The sequence below is a fragment of the Pavona decussata genome, unplaced genomic scaffold (assembly GCF_977016875.1).
Source record: "Pavona decussata unplaced genomic scaffold, jaPavDecu1.1 SCAFFOLD_83, whole genome shotgun sequence".
Taxonomy (NCBI): domain Eukaryota; kingdom Metazoa; phylum Cnidaria; class Anthozoa; order Scleractinia; family Agariciidae; genus Pavona; species Pavona decussata.
Genome location: NW_028145501.1, coordinates 2,140,537 through 2,149,191, shown reverse-complemented (window position 1 = coordinate 2,149,191; position 8,655 = coordinate 2,140,537). Strand labels below are relative to the sequence as shown.

At 35.9% G+C, this 8,655-nt stretch overlaps 1 long non-coding RNA gene across 1 annotated transcript; it reads right to left on the bottom strand.

Annotated features, from left to right (window-relative positions):
* Window positions 1-3,576: 3,576 nt before the first annotated feature.
* On the bottom strand, window positions 3,577-7,720 carry LOC146475811 (uncharacterized). The gene is made up of 5 exons (XR_014865781.1): window positions 7,490-7,720; window positions 6,298-6,353; window positions 5,146-5,214; window positions 4,490-4,556; window positions 3,577-3,735 (listed from the first exon to the last, which is right to left on the bottom strand). It is a non-coding gene; the product is annotated as an uncharacterized LOC146475811 (long non-coding RNA).
* Between the last annotated feature and the right edge of the window lie 935 nt (window positions 7,721-8,655).

Genomic DNA, 8,655 nt, shown 5'->3' with positions numbered 1-8,655 from the left:
GTGATGAAAAATGACAGACAGCACTGAAAGGCGTGAAAACTTCATTATAGCGTATGCAATTTTCACTTAGAAATTATCAGTTCTTAGGCCCAATCTTCAAGTTGTAAGTCACATTTGAATGGCATCGAATTTAATACAATCTTGGCCCGGAAAGAACTGGCTAAATTACAAGTCACAGAGACAACAAGTACTACTCTTTACAGTAGAAAAAATAAAGCAGGCCTAAAAGTCAAACAGAGAGCACATTCAATTCTTATCTGTAACTTGACTTGCACTCAACGTAACTAAAAACTGACGAATGGTAAACGTTTAAACTGCAAACAGACTCAGGACTGTCTTGCTAATGATTTTGCAAAGCCTTTTCAGCCTGTTTTTTTTCCAAGTTCCTAAATCTAAGGGGCACTTTGCATCCCCTTCGTCAGTTCAAGAGCGTTTACTTAACACTATGACAATGAAACCTGGAGGGTAAATTATATGCCCAAACTGTTTCCTTTAGTGCTCAAAAATATGGGACAATAAGGTCCATCACAGACGTGGCAATTACGTGATTGATTCTTCCCAGCCGCCATCTTAAGTTTGCCATTGTGGATTTCTTAATTTCATGGGCAAAACCTCAGAAAGCCGTTCAAATTGACTCAAAAATAATCAAAATGAACAAAAGATCCAAATTAAAAGTAATGACGATACACTTTGTCACAAAAGGTAAAAAAAAAAAAAAATACAAAGTTAGAAAAACAAGGCTGTCAAAATCTTCTCACCATGGAAATAGCAAGTTACGAGAGCAAATTGTTCTCAGATACATTTTAGGAAAATCTCCAACTTTTGTTGTGTTTGTTAAATATACGATTATTTGAGAAACTTATGGAGGTTTACAGTCAGTGCAGGAACTTTGTACCCCCTTCCCCTGAACCAGGCTGAATAGGATTAACATTGCATGCATGGAAATGGACCAGCTTAAGTCACTTTGAAATCATGTCTCAGCCCTAATCTACAAACAGACATGTAATATGACATTGATCAAAAGATTAAAATACATTACAAGAGGATTGACTGACACCGGGTTTCACTTGAGATCGTGTGATCGAGTGTCCATTTCACACTGAAGATGACATTTGGCCTAATTTATCTTTTTGGGAACGTAAATATTATTTCAAATTTTAACCAAAAACTAGCATTATCATCATCATCATCATCATCATCATTCTTCGGCTGCAACTGAGATAGAATTCATCACTCCGCACAAGGAATCTTTGTTGCTCATTTGAAAAATGTCTTATAATTTAAAAAAAAATCATGTCTCAACTCCTTTAATGAAAGCTGAAATTTTAGAAAAAACAACTAATAACATTGAGAATCACTTAGAATCAATCCTAAATGTCAATGGCGGCCTAGCTACAAACACATGTAGTTTGAGCAAGAAATTGTAAGTGATGTTCAACTCCACATTCTAACAACATGAAAGCAGACAAAGAAAAAAAGCTTTTAAGAGAAATCACTTCAAACACCAGACCTTGTTGTCAATCAGCAAAAGCTGTTCAATTAAAAATAAACAAATAAAAGACGCTTGTTCCTCTCAAAATCCTTATTCAGTGAAAAATGGCAAAAGGACAATATTTAAACTTTAAGCAGGACCGACAATGTCTTGGAACATTCTGTCTTATTCAGCAGAAAACATTTAATCAAACAGCAATAAAAATTTTCCTTGGAAACCGACAAATAGCTTTTTGATTTTTTGATAAGAAAACACTTGTTGTCCTTAGAATCCTTACTGGAAACCATGAAATTGTGAGACCTAATGAAACTTTAACAGGCTGTAAGTAAGACATTTTAAATCTAAGCTCCTTCGAGTCAAGCTTCATGAATATACGTTTTCCATCCTAAAAAACCACTCAAAATCATTCAGTTAAACCAGCCTAACTGAAAACACACAAATGTCCTGTTCACCATACAGCTGTTTTGACAAAGGTTGTCCAAAAAAAGCGTAAAAGCGTACATGACAATACCTAAAGGTAGTCTTGGGAATACCCAATAAATTTCAATAAAAGCTCAGAATCCATAATGCCTCTACCATACAGCGAAGACTTGAGATGACGAGCAATATGAATTCTGAGCATTTATTAGAATTTATTGGGTATTTCCCAGACTACCTTTTGGCATTGTCGCGTACGCCTTTAAGCTTTTTTTGGACAACCTTTGTCGAAACAGCTGTATACATGTGTATTTAAATTATGTGATATCTCCATCATCAGTTGAAAATCTGACAAGTAACATATGGAACGGTAAAAGCCATTCACTAATTCTGAATACCATTATCACAGAGAATGCATTTACCAACATGAAGTGAATGTAAAATGGTGTATGGTTAAATCTGCACTAAGAAATAACTTTTAGCCTCAAAAATAACAAGACAGCATTTCTCTATCTCAGGACATCTATTCAAAACGCACTAAAATCAATTTACAGATTCTAAACAGAAAACTATCAAGGAGAACCAGAGAGAAATCGTTTTTAACTTGGTTGCGCTGGATTGGCCATATTCTAGGATGAGGATAAATGGAATAGCTTCTTGATTTCTCGTTTTGGGTAAATATGGAAATTCCTCAACATCAGAATCTCCAATTAAAGCTGAGAAACAGGCAACATTTGACCGAATTTGCAGATAGTCATAATACTCCATGATTTCTACTTTCAATACTTGGAGCTATTGTGAAGCTACATGTATAATAAGAATACTTGAGAATGATGTACACAGGCATATTCGGAAAAAGGCAATTGATCTAAGTACTCCTATCAGGAGTTGAACCTAAGAACTTCCAATATTACTAGTTCGGATGCTCTACCACTGAGCTACAGGAGAGTAAAGTGTTCAAAGAGAGCTACAGGAGACTCGTATTGAAAAAATGCCAGCCTCTGTCAGAAAGATAATATTTATAGCATCCAGTACATTGCAAAATAGTGTCCCTTCCTCAAAACTCTTAAATAAATGAAAATAGACAATCAGCCTAAGATTTCTATGCATAATCACTTGTTTCTCAATCTTGTTAAATCATTTACATGTATTACTGTTAAAATCATTGCAGAAAACCTTGGGTAAGCCATTCTTTAGAAAAGAGCAAACAAAATGCCTCATAGTTTTGTCATGAAATTGTAAAGTGTGACTGTTCATATGAAACATGGTGCTGTTTATTAGTTCTAACTTTTTGGATGCGCAATTTCAGCTTTTGCATTTTCTCTCCCGAAAAATTATATTCTATACTGGCTTCTTTATATCTGTGATTGCACTGTATCTTGAAAAGAAAGACTTTGTTGTAATTGTTTGGCTGCTAAAAAGAAATGAAACTGGAGCATTAACTACCGCATTTACTTTCACGTCTAGGCCATATTTGTGTGAAGGCTATACATGGTTACCCTATTAGCTGCATGCACACCGCCAATTATATCACCCGCTGTGCCCACGTTTTAACTGCAGCATAAATGCTAGACTTTTGCAAGACAAACAAAATATACAGACTTGCTTGCATCTAAGCTGCATTCTTTTTGAACTTTAAAGTTAACCTTGTATTGTATTTATGGTCAAATTCGTATGGCATAACCGTGAGTAAATACAATAGTCTTACTGCGTTTCTTAAAGTAAAACTAATTTCTCTACCTCTACTTGAATTGCTTGCAGCCCAGTTACAGAGATGATCATCTTTGCTTCTTGTTTGAATCTGACATCTGAAAGTTCCTTGTATCCTTTATAGAAAGAGAACAAATATGTAGTAAGACAAAGACAGCATTTTAATAAAAAGTTAACCTGTTTTGAGTAAGGTCTCCAATTTAAGAGTGTCTCAGTTTTACACGCCCTGTCTACAATGTACGTTGGATCTATAATTTGGTTATTTCAAGTTGCTAGTGTTAAACTGGTTAGTTAAAGATGAATAGGACAATTGCAAAGCCATTCTACTCCTTCTTGGCTTTGAGTCTAAGATTGCATTCAATTGGACACATTTCAGATTAAAAGTAACAACCTCTATGTTTCTCTCGCTGGGTAAATTAAATTATTTTTGGGAGACAAAGCTTAACAAACGTCTGCTTGCACATGATATTACATTGTATATTCAAGACCCATTTTCTAAAAACCTCTTATGAAGGATTTTTAGCAATTACTGTAAGTATGTATTCTTATTCTGGAATAGGGCCAATCGGACACACAATAAGCTCCGTATCATATTCCAGATAAGAATAAGTGGAATAGCTGTTAGATTTCTCTTTTTAAGTGAATTTGGGAATTCCCAAACTTTAGCTCATACATGATAATTTAAACACTACTTTGTATTAGTAACTCCAAAACATTCTTATGAGGGATTTCTAGAAATCATTGTGTATTGTGCATGCATTCCTAGCTATAGGGCCAATGAATGCAAACTATGCGAATTTGCTTAAACAAACCAATAATGACTCACCAAAAAGAAGTTAGTAATTTATCTATTATAAATAACCAACTCACCTCTTTAGACGGTAATTTCTAGGTTGAGGCGTCTTTCATGACTTCTCATCCCTTGTCTGAAATTTACCTGGAAAGAAAGAGTTAAACAGAGGATCAGCAGCTAGAGGTAAAGTAGTAATTAAGGAACAGTTCTGAAACACTTGGTTCTCATTACTCACTTTCAGAGGTAAAGGTCAACTTGTGAGCAGTCAGACCAAAATAAAAGTTAACCTGGTTTCCATAACAGAATCAAAGGCTCCTGTGAGCCAATTCGTGAATGCAGAAGTGAACAGTGGTAAATTTACAAAGTTCTACAGGGTCCTATTGTATGTACAGCTCAGATCTGAGCAAGTCAGCATAAGCAGATTTACCTTCAATCCAATAAATAAAATAACAATACCATTCAAATGAGGCTATTTTAAAAGCATGGGTGCTATTATTTAACAAGAATTTAAATACTTGAAAACTTTGCTCCATATTGAACTTGGGCAATCTTGAGAGCAAAGGGTTGTCTCAAAAATATACAGAATCAGGGCCACAAGGTACATGTAACTTCATGGGGTGAGCACCCTTCCTGAACTTGAAAATGTCTCAGCCTCATGCCCTGGGCTGGGTGGTTGAAATTGCAGCATAAAGGCATGTCTCTTTATCAACAAAAACAAACAAACAAAACTCACCATTTAAAACAACATCATGTTGAGGTTAATGGTGTATTTATTCCATGCCTGTAGACATTGCACACTTCCCTGGAGAAAGATAAAAACTCCATTCAACACTTGATGGATAATGTCTTGATCTTGAGTACAGTGTACATGTATGAATATAACACCAACTAAAATGTTATGAAAAGGTTAGAACTACTCCCTTCAGTTTCTCACACTAAACTGTAATATATTTAAAGTCTAATCAAAGAATCCTTTGAGCCAACTCGTGAATGCAGAAGTAAATAAAGGCAAGGTATAAAACATTGTTGGCATTGTGTTTGCTCCGCCCAGGACTCAAAATACATAAAGTTTAGTCATAAAGGCTTGATAAGGGGCCTTGAGGGCATTTTATTCCTCATCCTACGCGGCTTAGATTTTTAGCTGTTCCCCTCAGCAGGATTGAGCTCCTTGAATAGTTTTGTATTTTTTAAGACAATTTTAATTTTGAAAATTGTTTGGAGCCTTTGGAGTGGTTGGCTTTAAAAGTGGAAAAAGAAAAAGAAAACAAAAAAAAGAAAAATTAACTTTTATACTGTTTATGGGTTGTTCATGTTAGCTTTTGCACATTGTTTAATGTCTTGTCGAAGTGAAATAAACTTGTTATCCCTTGTTTTGTAATTCTCTAAAAATGTCCTCGCTTGCTAAAAATGTTGGGAACATACATGTAATAAGCACCCAGGGCAGTAATCAAATAAATACTAACAGTAAATGGGATGGTGTATATTAAGCCTGGTAAACAAACGTGAATGATATTATTTAGTCAGCGACAGACATCATGTTTATGTCATAACTGTGGTTCTAACTTTTGAGACTCTGTTGGTGAATATTATCATTCAAAATTAAATGAAAAGCTGCTGCAATGCTTTTGTTTTACAAAAATCTTATTTTCAAAACTTATTAATTTTTGCCTGTGTTGAACTTGCACAAACTTCAGAGTAAAGAGCTGTCTTAATGATGCAAAATCAGGGGCCACAATAACACTGGGGTGAGTTCCATTCCTGAACCTGGAAATGTTCCTATCCCATACCCTTGGGCCATTTTTTAGGACCCTGAAATTGCAGTGAAAAGGCATCTCTCCTTATCAGTAGCCAACTGGAATTAGAAAACAGCCAAGAGAAAACTCACCACTTAAAACAATGTCAAGGTTAATGGTGTCCTTGTTCCTTGTCTTCTGACTGAAACTAAAACATTACGGAAAGGTTAGTACAACTCCTTTCTATTTACCCAACTTAACATGAATGATTATACTAATGGGGTAGGACTGAGCAACACATTGCGCATTGATTCAATTTGAGATCAAAAAGTTGTTCTTTGTTCCCAAAAGTATCAGTGACGTGTCTGGCATAATAATCCAAAGAAATCCTGATAAAGACTGTTGTTTAGCCAATGATTTTTTTTACAATAACTGCAGAAATTCTCTCACACTCATTGGCTAATTTTTGTTGTCATATAAGTGGACCAACGCATGAATTTATAATTTATGTGATGTTGACCCAACAAATGAGAACTGAGGATTTGAAAACAACCAAATGTCAATCTGTCACTTTTCAACCTACAGAAAGTCTCCCTTTTTTCCGTTAACCAACAAGAGAGCAAGACAAGTTTTGGATTTTGGTCACATCAGATTTAATAAAATTTAAGTTTGTGGCATTTTTATCCTGACTTCATTTTGTCCCTTCCGGCATTTTGTTATAGTAAAAAACAAATTGACATCAGTTTTTCATGCGTCTGTCCTGTTGTTCATCATGAATTTTATCATAACATTGTTAAAGTAGTCTGCGGATCCACTCCGTTCCACAGCTACTTTGACAATGTCATAACATGATTCAAGATCAATAACAGGACAGACGCATGAAAAATTGATGTCAATTTGTTACGAGTGATCAAGAGTCTAGGAGGATCAGTCAGCAGGTAGAATTCCATGTGACTGAACAGCATGGCACAAGCAAGTAAACACACAACTGCATGCTTGCCCCTCAGATCTCTATTATACACTGCACCTTTGTCTTTTATCTAAGTATTTATCATTAACCCAATGATCCCTGTGCCAGCCACATCTGGCCATGATTTTGTGCACTTAAATTGCATTCGCTTCCTTCCTCCTCCAGAAAAGCTTATAAATACAGTGTATTTACCTGTTTCTTAGCGCAGGTTTTTAAGTTGAATGTCAAGTGGACAGCTTATTCTGAAATCAAGCCATACTCTTTCCTATTTTCATGTACACAGCCTCTAAAGGTTTCTCTCTCCTATTTAAATGTACACAGCCTCTGAAGGTTTCTTTAAGCCTCGTCTTTCTGGTTTATAAGAGCCAGCTTACCTCAACACATGTTCAAATTTCGCGCGAATGGTCGATGTTTAACACGTCAAGTACGTTGGCACGTAACATGTCTTGTACACAAATTTACGAGGACAGGGACTTCAAAAGCCTGCAAAGAGGATAACACAGATTTGCTTATCACATTTTAACCAAGTTTAGGAAACTGAATCTAGCAAAAATGGAACATACTTGAAGCAAAATCCCCCGGTCAAAATCTCGTGGCCATTTCGGATTGTTTTTTTGTTCATGCAAAGGATCTTGGGTCCATGCCTGGCCCATCAAGAACACGTGACAAGAGTTCGCCGGAGAAGGGAAGGGGAGAGGCTGAAGAGCGTCCTTTATTGATTCAGAATGCGGTTCCATGAAATAGATGTTTTGATTGGGTATGTTATCAAACTTTCTTTAGAAAGTAATGCTTTCTTAAAACGACGCTTATTTGTTAGCCTGAATTTCAGCCGCCTCCTCCGCTCGCAAAGTCACTCTCTTCCCGAGTGGCTTAACGAGCGGATGAGGCGCCTGAAATTCAGGCTACTTATTTATTAGAATTTAAAAAATGTTAATCAGAACTTTTCTGCAAAATTACAAAAATTTAGAGTGTCATTCAAATATCGAATTAAACATAGAGGTTAATGAGTACGAATGAGATGATCACCTCATTCTCCCAAATAATATCATACTAAACAGTGAGAACAATGTGTATATTGTTATTGGACCTAAAAGGTTTTAAAGTTGTCATGAAAACTTCAAGTAATAAGGGACTAAAAGATTGGAATATACTGAACTGACCAGAGGTGCTTCACTACCCAAGCAAAAGAGGCAGAATTTGGAACCAAAATGCGTGAAAGACGATATCGTCAGAAAATCAACGATTCCACTTTACTAAGATAGGTAAAAATGCATTTTATCATTTTATTCTATTAAAATCTGAAAGTAATTGCTCATTGATAGTTCATTTGGGATCCCGTTTAAGGTGGCTCCCTAGGGTTTTAAGCTCACGCGCAGACTGCTGATGCGAGCTTTAGTAATAAGCGCGTACTACCTTCAAGGGTTGTACTCGGTCACCGTCCCTCTGAACAGAATTTTGTCCGTTCCCACACTTTTTCCTCATGCCTCGTTTACGATACTCATTAGTCTCGAATGATATTTATATACATTCAAAGGTTTTT